Here is a 19,061-nt window from a genome sequence, read left to right on the forward strand (position 1 = left end):
TCTGCCTTTGACACTGTCAACCATGCCATCCTGCTCAACCGTCTCCGTGATAACCTGGGTATCACTGGTCAGGCTCTGGCATGGCTGACCTCTTTCCTTTCCGGTCGACCCTCCCAGGCCCAAATGGGCTCCTTCCTCTCTGACATCTTTTACTCCACCTGTGGGGTCCCCCAGGGATCCAACCTCTCTCCCTGGCTTTTCAACCAGTATCTGGCACTCCTTGCCCACCGCATCGCCGCTCTCTGCCCCCACTTTCAGTGCTATGCGGACGATACCCAGCTCATTTTCAGGCTACCCTCGGCCTCCTCCTCTCCTTCCCTCATCTCCGACTGTCTGTCTGCTATCCAGGAATGGTGTGCCGCCAATGACCTCTGCCTTAACGCCAGTAAGACTGAGATTCTACTCATCGGCACACCCACTCCCTCCTTTCCTGCAGCTCTCTGGCCGGCCTCCCTTGGCCCCCTTCCTGCCCCTACCTGCAAAGCTAAAAACCTCGGGGTCATCTTCGACTCCACACTCTCCTTCTCTCCTCATATATCTGACGTCTCTAAGAAGTCACACTACCAGCTGCACCTCCTCAGAGGTATTCTTCCCTTCCTCTCCTTCCCCCAGAAGCTCACTGTCTCCCGAGCCCTGGTTCTCTCAAGGCTGGACTACTGTAACAGCCTCTATCTTAATCTGCCTGCCTCCACTCTCCGCCCTCTGCAACTTATCCAGAACAGAACTGCGAGACTTGTCCTTGGCCTCAAGCCCAGGGACCGTATCTCTCCAGGACTGAAATCTCTTCACTGGCTCCCAGTGGCTGCGAGGATTAAGTTCAAAACCCTCTGCATTGTCCACAAGGCCGCCTGGGGCCTGGGGCCTAAATACCTTCAACTCTCTCTTCCTAAATATCTGCCTTCACGAGCCCTTCGCTCATCCGTCTCCAACTCCCTCATGGTCAGCCGCTTCTCAAAGCAACGAGCTGGGGGTAGATCTCTCTCCGCAGCAGGGGCCTCCCTCTGGAACAGCCTTCCTGCCTCCCTGAAACTTGAGGAGAACCATCTCCGGTTCCGGAAGCACCTCAAAACCTTCCTCTTCGCTTCTGCCTTCTCTCTCCCTCTCCCTTGCTAAACCTGCTAAACTCCCCACTGAAGTCTGCACTAAACCTGCATCTGGGCCACTCTGTGACCTCGGTCCAGGGCCCAGCCACTCTCCACTTGCACTGCCTCTCTGGCTCCTCCTGCACTGTGGGACTGTCACTGCATCCCTACAGCCCCCTTCCCAGCACTTGCTCTGCACTTACCTCGCACTTGCCACCAGCTGGCCCTTTTATTTATTATTTATTATTTATTATTTTATTACGCTACTTACCTTGTACTGCACTTTCCCCCCCCCACCTCCTCCCCCTGCACTTTCTCCTTTTCCCCTTACCTCTGCACTTGCACGATCTGAATGACACCTGGCCTAGTAGGATCGTTTGTCTGTCTTCCCCTTGTTTCCCTCCCTCCCTGCCTCGTCGCACCTTGAAACACTTGTGTATAGGCACGTTACAAATACCATATCATATCATATCATATCATATCATATCAATGCGTGTTCCCAGTTGTACCTGGCCCTTCACCTCTCTTCAGAACACTGAAATGTGCCACACTTAAATAGGGCTGCAGAATAGGTAGGAGTGATTTGATTTGAATTACTTGCTCTGTACTGAGAGGTAACAGAGCAGAATAAACGGCACCTGGACACAGATGGAAACCAGAAAAAAACAAGCATTGGCACTGCTAACAGTTTGGGCTTTTGTGTAGGCATGGGAAATGCACTTGGCAGACACAACCGTAGTGGTTATAACTGGCCATTGATGGTGGCAGGTGCAAGCACCTGGGCATTTAATAGAAGTGCCTGTCAAACCCTTAATAAGCTTAATACTTATAATCAAGCCAAAACGGTTGGCTTTGCCAATGCTTGTTTTAACAGTACTTCAGTGAAGGGCACACAGAGTGCGTATAAATAGAGTTGCTGAATGCAGGCTTGATAAGACATTTTTATTACACCAGTAGTATGTTTACAGCTCCAGTTAAGTCAATTCTCAGAAGAGTGCTTTGAACAAACACTGGCAGGCATTTCGATTGCAAAGTGTGATGGTAAAGCTTGATTAAAGGGAGTGCAAAGAGTTCCCACGAGGAAGTGTTCTGGGTGGAGAGGGACAGGAATGGGTGGGAATGTCCATATGAATTAGCATGGCCATGAGCAGTCAAAGGGTGGGCACATAACCAAACAAAACCTACAGCCTGTGTGTTCCTCCTCAATGCCATTCCCCCCATCTGTATTCTAAAGCAATAGTGGCAACTAAAAGCACAAACTAAAAATAAAAATAATATCAGGGCCAGCATGAAGGTGCACTTATGCAAAAAGATGAGTTTTTAAACCTTTCAGAACAAGAAGCAGAGAGGTAATATTTAAGGTAAGATTGAACCCTGTAATTTAAAGTATTCTAAGGACCCATTACTAACCATAAGGGCTAAGACATGTTTGAAATGTCTTCTCTATGTCCTTAATGTTCTTTTTCAATGAGAGCTGGTACAAGGGTCAGGCCAGGCTGAGATTGCGTCTGGTTGCACCACGTTGAATCTAATGTCTAATAACAAAAATGAGCTTGGGAGGGGTGTGGTTAGCCGAGGAAGCCGACGGATGCCTCTTCGGTGAGCTCCAGAGACCACATCTGTCCCATGGGCCCCCAGATCCCTTAAAATGGCAGAACTGTTGTAATGTAGTCTTGTCTTGCCACTGGCCTGGGTACTTTCTGTAGAATGTTGGTGCATGAATGCAGCTCAGGAGAATGTTGGGTGGATCTGTGTGTGAATGTTCTGTGAGTGTCAGTTGGGGGCCTGAGCTGGGTTGAATGGATGGCCGGTGGGTCTGCTCCTTTGTTAGTGATGTTTATACCTTCCTATGTTCCTGTCCATGTCTACACGTGCTGTAAATACATGAAGAGTAACTGGAGTATTGTACAGATTGAACATATGTGAATAAAGCCTACCTGGAACCAAACCTAGACTACAGCTGGTCTGTACTTCAGTGATGCATCCTGAATGTCTAGCATAAGGCTTTACAACATTGGCGACGAGGAGAACCAGTAATAATGAAAGACATGGACGAAGAAAAAAGAAACAGGACTGTGAAATGTGCTCACAGAGGAGCTGCAGCAACATCAAATGTACAGTAAGGAGAGCTGTGGGGGGGAAGCAGCGTTTAGAGTGACCCACCGTTCCCCCATGGCCTTAAATGTAACCATCCTGCCCGGCAATGAAAATTAAAATGGCATTTGGGCTCTGGGAGGGGGCCCCAACAACAGGAAATTCCCCAGAGACCTAGCTACAGCTGGTCTGTACTTCAGTGATGCATCCTGAATGTCTAGCATAAGGCTTTACAGCAAGAACCAATCCCAAAACCTCCAAGGAGTTGCCAGAACCCGCAGAACTCCATATACGGGCAGAGGAGATATTACTGTGTGAGGGTGACTGTCTGACACTACCAGCATGGCAGCTATTGGAAGTGAGCAGCCGCCCAGCGATCAAGATCTTCAGCAAACTAAAACTCCCCCACCCCACTCTCATAATAAGGCAACTCTGTGCACCAGCAGGGGTGGAGAACCTGCTGCTTAGCAGAGCAGACTGTGGTGAAGTACAGCGTTTGGCTATATCAGTCGCGATCCGTGGTGGTTGTGTGGCAAGGAAACAGGTGGGGATTCAGACCTAGAGAGTGAACATAGGGCGGGCAGCTCCGGGGCTCCCCAGTGCGTGGAAGTGGGAACCCTGGTGAGCCCCTAAACTGGGGCCTGGTGGAGCCCCTCGTATCCTTGAGAAATTGGCCGAGAAGGACCTTGCCCAGAGGCTGATTATATATATATACATAGAGAAAATACATCAGCGTAGCATCAGCCACAGAAAACACCTTCATCTCAGCCTCCTCGACACTGCTCAGTCCCAAGAGCAGGTAGGCAGAGAGATCCCTTGTGCTAAAAGGGTGTCGAGCGGAGCCTCCTGCCTCTCAGCGAGACTTCATCACCCGGGGTTCCAGTTCTATCTCTCTCCTCTGAGAAATATCTCGTCTCTTTATGGGGATAAGTCCCCGCCCCTCCATGGTTGCATCTGCCCTCGGCTGAAGAGCAGACAGCAAGCATTGGGATCACAGAGTGGAAAAATCCAACTAAAAGTGGAAAAAAACCCAACTTCTTCCTCTTGTCTCCGTTCCCAGCACTCCTTATCACTGCACCTGCAGAGCACCACTCCTTCCTTGGCTTGTCCATCAGTGGACGAGACAAAAGCATTCCTCCCCGCTAGCTTATCTGAGATCATCCTGACCTTGCAACCATTTGCAAAATTCATGTTTAAGTACTGAGCCCACGAAAAACAAAGGCTTTCATTGCATTGATGGAAGTGAATGTCCAAAATGGCTGTGCACCAGCGCCATGTTGTTTGGCTCATTTTTGCACACACGCAGTACAATAGCCTCCTCCTCAATCTACCTTTTTCCACTCTGTGACCCCGTCAGCTAATCCAGAAAAGAGCAGCGAGATTTATCCTCGGCCTTAAGCCCAGGGACAGCATCTCTCCTGCCCTAAAAAGTCTCCACTGGCTCCTGGTTGCTGCACAGATCAAATTCAAATCACTCTGCATCATCCACAAGGTTGTCTGGGGCCGGGGACCACACTATTTGCAACTCTCTCTTACAAAATACTCTGCTTCTACACCTCTACGTTTCTCTGGCACCAACTCCCTGTGTGTAAAGCGGGTTACTAGACAAAGAGCAGGAGGTTGTTCGCTTTCCTCAGATGGATTCCTCCTATGGAACAGCTCCCCCCTCCCTCTGCGTCTTGGGCAAGACCTTCTTAAGTCCGAAGCACCTCAAGACTTTCCTCTTTTCCTCCACCTTCCCTTCATCCCTCCTCTGCTAATCTGAGAGTTGTTGTGATTGGTGTCTTGGACCCTTATGCATCCTCCGGATCCTGACAACTCGCTTCCAATCTCCACAGCTCCTGTCTACCTTCAGCACTCACCTTGGCATACTCTCCGCACTGGAGACTTTCACTAGTTAGCTATAGGTATGTTTATTGGGTGTGAATAAGGGGCCTATAATGAGCCATTTATTTTATCTTTCTAACCAGTAGTCTGTGTGTGTTTTATTGCCTCTCTGAGTCCAAATGTTTGCTTTTGGTCGGGGTAAGAGAGTACAGAAATCCGAGGACCCTGCATGCACCTTGAAAAGCAAAACACATAGTCATGTCTAGAGAGAACCAGGGCTCGGGAAACATTGAGCTTCTGGGGGAAAGTGAGAAAAGGGAGAATTCCTTTGAGAAGGAAGAGTTGAAAGTTGGACTTCTTAGCAATGTCCTGAGTGTGAGGGAGGAAGGAGAGAGAGGAGTCAAAGATGACTTCGAGATTTCTGGATTCAGAAGAAGGAGCCGGGGATAGCCCAAGGTGGGAGGCCAGAGATAAGGGAAGAAGAAGGGAGCAGGGGTCCCAATCCGAAGGATCTCAGTTTTGCTGGCATTGAGGAAGAGATAGTTTGAAGTGCGCCAAGCCTGAGTGGCAGATAGGCAGTCAGGGATGAAGGAAGGTGTGAGTGAGTCAGCAGGAAATCTGAAAAAGAGCTGAGTGTTGTCTGCATAACACTGAATGTTGAGGGAGAAGGAGGAGATGAGGGGTGCCAGCTGAGCATGGTAGATATTAAAGAGCCAGGGGAGAAGATAGATCCCTGGGGGACACCACAGGTGGAGAAGGAAGTAGGAGAGGAGAAGGTGCCCAAGATGACTTGGGAAGAACTGTCCGTTAGAAAAGAGGTCAGCCATTCCAGTGCCCGATCCGAGATAGCAAGAGTATCGTGGAGCCTTTGTATGAGGATGGAATGGTTGACAGTGTCAAAGGCAGAGGAGAGATCAAGTAGGATGAGGACATCTGGGGAGTTGGAGTCCAGGGATGCGAGCAGTTCTTCACAGGTGTTCAGAAGAGCAGTTTCCATGCCTCTGGATGCTCGGAATCCAGATTGATGATTGTGGTAGCCACGATCAGGGAAGGGATGCCACAGAAGGGTGTTGCTAGGCTCTATCGCCTTTTAGAGAACGCATTACAGGAGCATACACTTCCATACATGGCTAATAGGGAACAGGATTTAATTATTACTGTAACTGGGGAGGAGTGGAGTCAGATTTGGAGTAGAGCCCATAAAGCTTTAAAATGTGCTGCCATTAAAGAATCAGCATACTAAATATGCTTTTGTTGGTACTTGACCCTGCAACGAGTACACAAAATTAACAATCAGCTTTCGGCTTTATGTTGGTGAAAATGTGGGCTGGTGGGCAACCTGGGACACATGTGGTGGTCCTCCTCAAAAGCACAAATATTCTGGAAGTAAATTTTAAGCCATATTAAAGACACAGTGGGAGTACTGCTCCCCCACACACCGGTAGTGATTCTGGGGGCAGTAGCCGAGGGACTAAATGACACCATTGGGCACGGGCCTCACTTGTCACACACTTACTAACTGCGGCAAGAATGGCGCCAGCCTATGAATGGAACTCAGAGCACTGGTCGAAAGTAGCCCTAGGGTGGGTCAGGATTTGGGGAGTAATGGAGATGGACAAAGTATGTACATTGGTCAATGGAGCATACCAGAAATTCCTTGGGGGGTGGATCCCGTTTTATGAAGTTGTCTCAGGTAAAGAGCATCATTATTTTAAGCCTCGCTTATTGAATAACTTTTTTCGATACTCTAAAGAATGAACATTTAATACGGCCTACAGGGGGGAGACCCAGACGATGGACTAATCGCAAAACTCATCGAACACTAGTATGACACTAATGTTAACTTATGTTCATGAATGTTGGCGAGCAAGCGGGTGTGGGCAAGAAATTATAAATCTGAAAAGGTTGCTGTGATCTCGGAAACCTGGCTACTTACTTTGCATGTTTACAAAGCATCCTATTGGAATTATGATGCAGAGATATAGGTAAGGTTTTTCCCTCATGTTGCTCTTTTGGCTGTACTGTTCTCAGAGATGGCAAATAAATAAAGCTTATAGAAAAAAGTGAGCTTGTAACCTTTCTGGGACTCAGTCAATACGAGTGGAAAGAGTTTGCAAGTCTTGTCCGACTCGGATTTCACAACCATCGATTGAAGAGCTGCATCCTCCCCTTCAAGGCCATTCTTTAAAAAAAAAGACAAATATCTGCTTAAGGGCACAGCTTTACTTGATTGAGGTTCACAAACCTTCTCTTTAACTCCTATGTTTAACAGGAAAACATTCCGTGTGTGCATTGTATCCTTGCAGCACTGCGGCCTCTCGGCATAAATAAAACATAGGAACTGAAGGGAGGTTACCAAAGGGCTTATCAAAAGACTCCTAAGTGCCATTTCCATTGGCTTTGTTTGACCTCAGTCTTTTAGTTTCCCAAACAGAAATGTTAAATTCTATTTGAAAAGCAAATGAACGCATTCGTATGCACAGTGTGTGCGTAGTGTTTATTTAACAAAGGCTTGGCGTATCTAATGGCGTCCTGACTGTTTACCATCTGTTAAAAAAATGTTGCAACTCGGAAAATGAACCTAGCAAATTCATGTCAATGCTATCTCTAAAACGCTCTGTACCTTTGGACAGAGTGGAGTTTCCCACTGAGCTGCGTAAAGCTCCTTCGAAGTCCTCCGTTTGTTCGCAATGCAGAAGGCCCCACAACCTTATTTAAAGTAAATTAAAGCACGCACTGGCGTTTGAATTCGAATTGACCGCTTAAGGGTCCGCATTAGACTCACTTATATGCTATGCGCTCTTCAAAGTGACACAATACCTCCAAGGACCGGCTGAACTCACAACCAAGGACACATACTTTAATGACCTAGTCCATAGCAGGCGGAATCCCAGTGCATGGGAAATGAAACTGACCACCAGCTCCCGTTAGAACACCAGGAGGTTAACATTCTACATCATTCATCCCAAGCATGAACAGCTCACTCAGGCAAGCCCACATAGATATGCAGTACAGAATTCCCCAGACACATACACACACATACCAGACACAGATTCCCACGCTTCTCCTCCCCCCACCCCCATGGAAACACACAGACAACACCACACAACACCATAATAGACACCCACGCATCTCCTGCAAAAAGGAACTTCCCGGACAACCCCAGTATACGGGACTCAGACAGTCCTTCTAGGGGAATGCAGTACACCCACGAACCAAGACAGGGGAATGGAAAACAAACAAGGTAAGAGGAAGGTGTTGCATCATCTATGACCGGTGCCATCTTAATCTTCAGGAAATACCTGAATACCCTACTCTTTAAACACAATTGTGCGATGCTCTGGTTGCTTCACTCAACTCTGATCTCCCGCCCTCCCCCAGACCTGCTCGTGTCCCTTGCTCTCCCTACCCATCTCAGCCTCTCAGCTAAGTGCACAACTTTATGTTTAACCTCCTAGTGCATCCCCCATGGATAGCACTCTGTTGCTTCCCAGATAGGTTTGTGCTTTATAGAACCTACACACACAGCTGTACATACATGCCTTTGTATCAGAAGGTTGCACTTTCTGATTATTCAGACAGATTCCACGCAACTAACTCGTGCAGATCTTCAACATTTACATGGAATTGGGGTTAGGGTAAGGGTCCTAAATCCCAGTCATTGAGTTTCAACAATTTCAACATTCTGAAGGTCACCTAAACAATTGTAGTTATTGGGTTATTCCTGGGAAAAGGTCAGCTGATTAACTCTGTCTTCGAGACATCAAGGTTACATTTGCCAGAAGTCGAAGTGTCTTGCTCTGACTTTGGAAATCTCAGGCAGGTGAGACATGACCATATATGGCACATTCATGCTGCACCTGTCGTTCCATAGGATAATGTCTAGCTGTACTACCCAATTGCTGGATTTTTAGAAGAGGAGAGGATAAACGCATCCCTGGGGTGCAGCTGTGCTGTATTCCTGATAAAGAAAAAACTGCCACCCACTACGGTGGTACCTGACAGCCACCCAGTTGAATCTGTTTACCAATTGAAAATTATTTTCAATATTTTCAATACCCTGTAGAGGGTATTAGGCCTGAGCTCAGTACCCCAGCCTTCCTGGAGATCATATTAGGAACTGTGACCCTGTCAAGCTTTGGGGACCAGAGGTCTCAAGCAAAAGTTAAAAATCACAAGTTATTGCAGCAGCAAAACCGAAATAATGGAATTTTGGTGAATTGTCCGTTTCCGAAATGACCGAGGAAGAAATGACTGAATGTTATTTGTTTGAAAATAACATTTGCTATTTCCTCCTGCAGCCATTTCTGATAACCCTATTCCACCCACCCCCTTACTTATCCGTCGGCATCACACTCCGCAGTGTGCCGCCGACTCGCCATCTCCCAGCCACACCGGTTCCCATTCACTTCCGTGGTCGGGAACCGGCGCTGCAAGGTCTTTTCTTTTCTTTTCTTTTTTAAACTTCAGGCAAATGGGTTTGGGGAACACATCCCGAACCCCTGCTGACATTACAGTGAACAGGAGTGCGGGGGACACCCCCGCAACCTCTACTCCACTTGTTCTCTATAATGCCACTGAATGGGGCATTTGGATGAATTTTTCAACCGTTAGAAATTTTCGTTTGGCTGAAATTCGACCAAATGTCCCAGTCAGTCTTTTATATTCGGTCTTTTGGGGTCTTTTCAAATTAATGCAATGATGTTGCAACAAAGCTGCAGGTTAGACATTCTGGTCTTATGCTGTTTACATTCATTGCTTTTCACAACACTATTTTCATGTTGGACGGATGCATCAATGTACTTTGTCTAGGTGGACGCTGATATTTCAGCAAATGCTATCCCAGTTTATTGACTGGTGTTAGTTCCCATGAATGTGATTACTGTTGGGGAATGTACATGTGCATTCCTTTTTACATTGACATATATTGCTCATGTGTTGTACTACCTTGATTGTATCACTTTGCAAAGGATGCCTGGATCTTTGGTCCTTATGGTCGACTTTCTCTAAACCTGAGAACTGTAAAACTTCACTGGTTATTAGTTGCATAATACATGTATGTGCTGTGCCGAAGTTCCCAGCTTGACTAGGGGCTGTCAGTTCAGTGACTCTGGGCGCCAGGTGTCTCCCAACCCAGTGGATACTGATCCTAGGGGTAGAATCTGGTGCATCCCAAGTCACTGTTCCATAGGTTTCATTGCGCAACAAGGGATGGTAACATTGCCACCACCACTATCCAAAAAGGCAGCCAAAATAATTGTAGATAAAAACCTGGCCTGTCAAATCCTCAAACAAGCAGATTCAGCAACCAAATCCAAACCTTACAGTTAACCAAAGATAGGTTTCAAATAGACCCCACAATTCCCGCACTGCACATACCTGTGCAGCGGCCACATGGAGGTGGGTTTGTCTCCTAAACTACACTTCCTGGCTCTGCCTATACACACATGGAATAAATGATGCCCACCAGTGTTCATATTGACTTGCATATTGACTTGCATATTGGCTTGCCCCCTAAGCCTCATTTTCAGCCACAGTCTGTTAAGGGCTTCCATCAATACCAGTCCTCAGACACTTTTGAAATACAGGGGCATTCTCTCAACCAAAGATCCCCCAGGAGGAGGGGGTCACCATTAAAAAGCCTAGAAGGTCAGTCTATAACAGTGTTTTGTTGGAGCAGGCTATCGCTGGTGATTGGGTGACTTTGCATTGCATTACAGGGATGGTGGCGGAGTAGAGGCTGTTGGTGGCAAGATGGATTGAAGGAGCCAGGAGGAGGAGGAGTTGAAGGGGGATGGGAATGTAACATTGGGAGGTGGTGGGGACAGTTTGGAGGAGATGGATGTAACGTTAGCAGGACCAGAGGGAGGTTGGAGTAGGTGGAGGCCACATCAGGCAGAGGGAGGAAAGAGTTTGAAGGAAGAGAGGACAACATCAGATTGAATTTGTGGGAGTTTGGAGGAGGAGGGTAACATCAGTATGAAATTGTGAGAATTTTGGAGGAGGAGGTAACATCTGGAGAGGTTGGTAAACTTGGAGGTGCTGGCTACAGGTGGAGGAGGTGAGAATGAGAGTAAGGGGAGAAAGGTATTTAGAAGAAGCAGAAGGAGGCATGATATCCGGGCAGGTAGATCAAAGCAGTGGGGACTCTCAAAGGCAGGGGAACCCAAGGTACTAATTGACAGGTAGAGTAGGGGCCCAGGAAAAACACGTGGTGGTGAAAGCTCCTAGCACCGGCTCCAGTGAAAGGAAGGCAACACAGGTTCAAACTTGGTGGAGGATCTTTTGCTATTTTGCCATGGGTACAGGAGACAGATTACTATGCATCCAGATAGTTAGCCAAAGAGCAGTGAACACATGGGGAACGAGAGGTTGAGAGACTGTGTTTTATTGGTGGTCCAGTAGATTTCTCTAAATGTTTATTGTATTTTGTGTGTGCACCATGTGAACAACAAATATTGAAAACATACTTCCTGGGTCCATTCATTGGTGTGTTCCACTTGGCTTTCTGTGACAGTGCATATGATTGATATACATGTTCTTCCATGAACACATAGGAATGATGATACTGTATTAGAGCATATGTTATCACTTCACCAGTGCCCATGTATGGTCTATTTTTGTGGACTTCGTTTTTCTAATGTGGGGCCTATAAACAGCACATCATCCTAAAATCATTCATACAAAATATTTGGAAATAGTATTGAAAGAAACCCACTTACATTTCATTGTTCAAATATAAACAGATTAATTGTCAAAATAGACCATCAAGTTCACACCACTAAACATATGTCTGTTAGCATTAGGTTGAGGGTACTATTCCTGGGGGAGTGATTACTCAGCCTTTCAGACCTACAGTATGAAACCAGTGTAGTGGGTTATAATAACATGTATTATTCAACTACCAAAAAGTAGTACAGTGTTGTATGTGCTATATAGTGTTATGCTTATTATTCTTTTTAATATCATCATGATTAATGCTGATGTAGCCTCATAGACCGAGGGAGAAGTCCTTATTCGCCTCAGGCCATAGCTTGGGGAAGGGTCATTACCCCAATTGATGAGGACTCCCCCCAAGGTCTTTACGGCTATTAGCACATGATGATAGTAGCAATAGATGTTTCTGAGTTTTTGTGGTGAAATAAAAAAGGATGCTTTAAAAGTGAGTACAGAAAACAGACAAAATGAGTTCGTAAATTAAATGTGCTTTTACTTTGTAGTATTTAAACAACATGGTTGCCTTAATAAATTAAGCATTTTAATTGCAACGTGGTTGAACTGCAACAGGTTAACATGAGCAGGAATTAGGTGTCATGTAAAAAAGTTAATGGGTATTCGATAAGAAAGTAAAACATATTGCAATGCTTTCTCTTTCTCTTTCATGTCTTAAATAGCACATAGCACAAAAAAAGGTCCTGCTACAGAGGAACTGTCTTATTGAAACACATTCTTGGAAAATGCATTGTGGTTTCCTAGTCAATTTCTAAAGACAGAATGCAGCCAATACCAGTAGTTATTAACAGCACTCTAAACATTCTGATTGACTAAGAGGAGGTCAATAACGCTATCCATGTGATAACATCAATTATTGTATAGTCTACTTTCCAGATGATAATCTGAAAATAATATTTTATCATAGGGAATGCCCTTTCATTGCAATCAAGAAGTTATTGTAAAATTCTACTTCAATAGTGTATTGCATTCACAATGGTCACTGTTGGGGAACATTAAACAGATGGCAAAGGGCCTGATTTACAAAAGCCCCTTATAGGAAAATGTTTTGTAAATCAGGCCAAGAGCACTGTCTTTCAAATGAAAATGATAATAATTAGCTTATTTATATACTGCTTACGCCTAAGCGCTGTACATAGAACATACTAGCTGATATGCCCGGCGTTGCCCAGGATTTTATTTTCTTATATGTACTATTTGTTAGAAATACCTTAAGATCTCGAGTCTCTTATCGCTTGATGTGCTTTGCAGTCTAAAGTGCACTAAGAATGGTCACGTGTGGCACCGGACATACACCGGAGCAGAAGTGGAGGGGAGGTGAGAGTTGGTGTGCTGCATAATACTGGGACCTTCTGTGCACTCTCCCCACCTGCCGCCTCACCCTGGCAAAGTGCAGTGCGTTGTGGTGCAAATGTCTCAGAACCGGTGCATCCTAGGGCTTTGAAATGTGGTTTTTCATATCAAGTTTTGTTTCTCGCATCCAGATGCTTGCAATGAGTTCTGTTCACTTCTTTTACGACCACCTCGATGATCTGCCACTTCCAGGCAACCGTCTCATGTGTGCAGGGGCATAAATTCGGGCAACAGGGTGGGATATCCACATGTAATGTAGCCAGTGATGTCCGGAGGCTCCTAACAGGTAACTGCAAGATTTGGTACAGATTGGTGGAACAGTGCGTAATTTTATGAGGAACATATAAACCCATAAACAAACAAATTCACCCTGGTGCGGTGCGTGGCGTTACTTCCAGGCAACTGTCTCGTGTGTGCAGGGGCTGAAATCTGGGGAACAGGGTGGAGTGTCCACATGTAATGCTAGCCAGTGATGTTCGGAGGGTCCTAACAGATAACTGTGCAAAATGTGGTGTAGATTGGCGGAACGGTGTGGATTTGCATGAAGTACATACAACCCCACAAACAAACAAATTCACCCTGATGCAGTGCAATGCATCGCGGTGCAAAAATCTCAGAACGGTGCTACCTAGGGCTTTGAAATGTTGTTTCTGAGGTCCAGTAAGGACCTTGAACTTTTTATTTTGCATCCAGATGCTTGCAATGAGCTCTGTCTAGTCCTTCTACGACCAACTTGATGTTCTGCCACTTCCAGGCAACCGTCTCATGGGTGCAGGGGCTGAAATCCGGGGAATGGAGTAGGTGTCCACATGTAGCCAGTGATGCCCAGCGGGTCCTAACAGGTAACTGCGCAAAATGTGGTGCATATTGGTGGAACGGTGTGGAATTGTATGAGGAATATACAAACCCACAAACAAATAAATTCACCCTGGTGCAGTGCAGTGCGTTGCGCTGCAAATATCTCAGAATGGTGCATCCTAGTGCTTTGAAATGTGGTTTTCAAGGTCCATTTAGGACATGCGTTTTGGTTATTGCCTCCAGATGCTAGCAATGAGCTATGTCCAGTCCTACTACGACCACCTTGATGTTCCACCATTTCAAGGCAACTCTCTCATGTGTGCAGGGGCTGAAATCCAGGAAACAATGTGGGGTGTCTACATGTAATGTAGCCATTGATGTCTAGACGGTGCTAACAGGTAACTGTGCATAATTTGATACAGATTGGTGGAATAGTGTGGAATTGTGTGAGCAAATAACAAACCCACAGACGAACAAATTCACCCTGATGTGGTGCAGTTCGTTGCTGTCCAAACATCTCAGAACGGTGCCTACTAGGGCTTTGAAATTTGGTTTTTGAGGTCCAGTAAGGAGTTTGAGTTTTGTTTCTCGCATATGACCACCTTGATGTTCCTCCACTTCCAGGCAACCGTCTCATGTGTGCATGGGCTTAAATGCAGGGATTGGGGTGGGGTGTCTGCATGTAATGCAGCCAGTGTTGGCTGGAGGGTCCAAACAGGTAACTGTGCCATATTTGTTGCAAACTGGTGAAACAGTGTGGAATTGTATAAAGAACAAGGCTTCGTCAAGCCACAAAACCACAAACAAATTCTCACTTTTGCTGAAATCCGGGGAAAGGGATGGGGTGTCCAAATGTCATGTAGTCAGTAATGTCCAGAGGGTCCTAACAGGTGACTGCGCAAAATATGTTGGATATTGGTGAAACAGTGTGGAATTGTATATGGAGCATACGCAAAGCCACAAACCCAGAGAGTTTTGCTGAAATCCGGGGAAAGAGTTGGGGGACCACATGGCATGTAGCCGGTAATGGCCGGAGGGTCCTAACAGGTGACTGTGCAAAATGGGGTGAAGATTGGTGAAACCATGTGGAATTGTATAGGGAACATACGTGAAGCCACAAACCCAGACCCAAATGGTCACTTTTGCTGAAATCCAGGGAAAGGGATGGGGTGTCCAGATATCATGCACCCAGTAATGTCTGGGGGGGGGGGCTCTAACAGTTGATTGTGCAAAATATGGTGCATCTGGTGAAACAGTGTGGAATTGTATAGGGAACATACACAAAGTCACAAACCCACAAACCCAGAGACTTTTGCTGACATCCGGGGAAAAGGGGTATGCCGCCCACATGGCATGCAGCCAGTAATGGTCGCAATGTCCTAATTCGTGACTGTGCAAAATGTGATGCAGATTAGTGAAATGGTGTGGAATTGTATAGAGTACATTCACGAAGCCACAAAACCACACCCAAATGTTCACTTTTGCTGAAATCCGGGGGAAGGGGCGGGGTGAGCGAGTGATGTCTGGAGAGTCCTAACAGGTAACTTTGCAAAATTTGGTACAACTTGGTGGGACAGTGTGGAATTGTGTGAGCAACATACAAACCCACAGACAAACAAATTCACCCTGATGGGGTGCAGTTTGTTGCGGTACAAACATCTCAGAACAGTGCATCCTAAGGCTTTGAAATTTGGTTTTCGAGGTCCAGTAAGGACCTTGAGTTTTGTTTCTCACATACGACCACCTTGATGTTCCTCCACTTCCAGGCAACCGTCTCCTGTGTGTAGGGTCCGAAATCCAGGGAATGGGGTGGGGTATCCACATGTAATGTAGCCAGTGTTGTCTGGAGGGTCCAAAAAGGCTTCTGTGCAAGATTTAGTGAAACGTGGTGAAAAAGTGTGGCATTGTACAAAGAACAATGCTTCATCAAGCCACAAACCCACAAACAAATTCTGACTTTTGCTGTAATCCGAGAAAGGGATGGGGTGTCCAAATGTCATGTATCCAGTAATGTGCAGAGGTTCCTACCAGGTGACTGTGCAAAATGTTGTGCAGATTGATGAAGCGTTGTGTAATTGAATAGGGAACCTACACAAAGCCACAAACCCACACACACATTTTCACTTTTGCTGAAATACAAGGAAAGCAGTGGGGTGTCCAAATGCCATGTAGCTAGTAATGCCCAGAGGGTCCTAACAGGTGACTGTGGAGAATATGTTGCATATTGGTGAAATAGTGTGGAATTGTATATGGGAACATATGCAAAGCCACAAACCTACAAACGCAGAGACTTTTGCTGAAAACCAGGGAAAGCGGTGGGGTGTCTAGATTTCATGTAGCCAGTAATGGCTGGAAGGTCCTAACAGGTGACTGTGCAAAATATAGTGCATATTGGTGAAACAGTGTAGAATTGTATAGGGAACATACACAATGCCACAAACCCACAAACCCAGACACTTTTGCTGAAATCCGGGGAAAGGGGTGTGGTGTCCACATGGTATGTTGCCAGTAATGGCCGGATGGTTCCTAACAGGTGACTGTACAAAATGTGGTGCAAATTGGTGAAACAGTGTGGAATTGTATAGGTAACATAAGCAAAGCCACAAACCCACACACACATTTTCACTTATATATATATATTCAGTAAAAAAACTTTGTTAAAGGGACGTTATTGTTAAGTTGCGCTACTAAAAACCTATAAAATTCAGTAAAAAAACTTTGTTAAAGGGACGTTATGGTTCCAAGTAAAACCGGAAACCCCCTGAAATTCGCCTGTTATGGTAAGTTAAGCAACCATAACTCCACCATCTTGCATTGCTAAGACTAGCATACATGACATCAAAGATGACATCACAAATGTCATTGATGACATCACTGATGATATCACATGTCTGACTCGCTGTTTTTTCCTTTAGTGATATATCTTAGACAGTAATAGTTAGGAACAAAGAAATCAAAAAGTACTATATTTGTAGACATATACTTCAAATATGTTCTTACAATAATTCACTTAGGGTCCACTCACAGCATATGAAACATACACATAGGAAAAATACACACTTAAAAGATAGCAATGCTTTCTGTGTATGAAGACAATCAGTAAAGTTATCAACACTTTCTTATTGTTCTGCTGTTTTTTTATTACTGCACTTTCTCTGGATGTGCTCATATTTGTATTTGCATTACTTTCTTTAGGGTGCAGTCAAATCGTGTGATAGTTGTACCTAGGGAAGTAGTAAGTTCTGTGCATAAAGATAATCAGTTAGGTTGTGAACACTTTCTGCTTCTACTGCTGCTTTTCTGCGTACTTCACTCTCCCTATATATACCCATATTTGTATGTGTTGTTGTGTCTTTGTGTTGTGTATGTAATAATGAAATTATGTAGTAAATGGGTTTTATTAGATACTTATTACATGTTGCACAGTATACAAAACTCTAATAAGAAAGCATTTATCATTTCACTATTCAACATGAGAAGATTATGAATATTGCACCTCCATCATGTATGCTGCACACAATGCTTATATTTATACATGAGAAGCTTAGTATACTATAAAGAACTTCATAATAAATAGAATGCTGTTTATATCAATGCATTGCCTAATGCACTACATAGCTCAAGATATCTATTCCAATGATCCTTGACACTTTTTTTGTCAACATTATAATAAGAATCCCTTGTACAGACTTTTCATGAAAAATAAATGCAAATGTGATGTCATCAGTGATGTCCTGGGTGTTAGTCTTAGCAATGCACGGTGGTGGCGCGAGTTAAGGTTGCTTAGCTTACCATAACTGGCGAATTTCAGGGGTTTTTCAGTTTTACTTGGAACCATAACGTCCCTTTAACAAAGTTTTTTTTACTGAATTTCATACGATTTTAGTAACGCAACTTAACCATAATGTCCTTTTAAAAAAAGGTTTTTCAGTGAATTTCATAGTTTTTTACCAGTGCATGCTATTTTCCTTCAACTTACTAATATCATACTTACCCAATATAGCAATATTTGTGTCACATTTACAAAGTGTCACCTTAAAACTCTGCCATTTCCCACCTTCTGGAATAATTTTTAACACTTCTATACACTTTTTGCAACTAATTCAACCAGTTTTGCATCCGTAGCTGTCTACGAACATCTGACTTCATAGCGGACCTTCCGGACAATGCCACATGACCATACACTGGCGCATGGCATGATGACGTGTCCCAGAACCCGTCTGGTCTTCACAATAACATCTCTGCTTCGCGGACAGTTCAGAACTGCATTTTCTACTGATCTAGGAATTTCAACTTCAAAATTTCCCCTGCACGGCTCCAACACCTATTCCTACTCATTATCCATTAACAATCTAGTATACAGTACATACTTTTAGCAAAACTGCTATTTATCTTAAAATGGCATCAGCTAATGCCATCCCTCCTCCCCAAGAGCCACCACCACAGCTGTAATCAAGGAGCATGAGAAACACTGCCCCCTACCTTAGAAATAACACACACGCAACATGTTGCCTTGTCCACCTACCCCTCCATATTAGTGTTTGGTTCCTCTTCCCTCATTTCCCTCCCCGCCTTTCGTTCTCAGATCTCCTGCCCAAAAAAATACATCCAAAAACAACAAAAGACATATTCCTTTAGGAACCACCTTTCACGGTTAAAAAATACAACTAAAGAAAACATGTATAGACTCCATCTACTTTATATTTCTCAGTAAAGTACATAGACTCAATAAGATTTTCTAACATTTCCATTTGCATTTTGTGTTATGCTAATGGGAATATTGTGGTGCTCATCCTCAGTTCCAGGGACTGAAATGGTGGATACCGGCCCAGCAGCCCAAGTTATCAGCCCAAGCAAAGCGAGGGTGGATAGCGAGGTCTCTGGACCATTGTCCCCCCATTCTAGCCCCTGAAATGGGGGATGAAGGCCATTAGTAACCTAGGTTCCCAAAGCGGGAAACCGGGGTGCTAAAAAAGAGGATTTTCAAGATGGCCACCATGGAATGGGAAAGCGAGGGTTCCATATAGGGCCCTCTTTGCTTTCCATGGCAGCCTGCAGAAGGCAAAAAGAGAACCTTATGACCATATTACCACAAGCACATTTTTCTTCCCTTTCAGATCTATCCTAATTTCGAATAACTTTACCACAAAGCCAGTACCAGGTGGACATGGCCAC

This window comes from Ambystoma mexicanum, chromosome 2p, assembly GCF_040938575.1.
Source record: "Ambystoma mexicanum isolate Mex_15411 chromosome 2p, UKY_AmexF1_1, whole genome shotgun sequence".
Lineage (NCBI taxonomy): Eukaryota > Metazoa > Chordata > Amphibia > Caudata > Ambystomatidae > Ambystoma > Ambystoma mexicanum.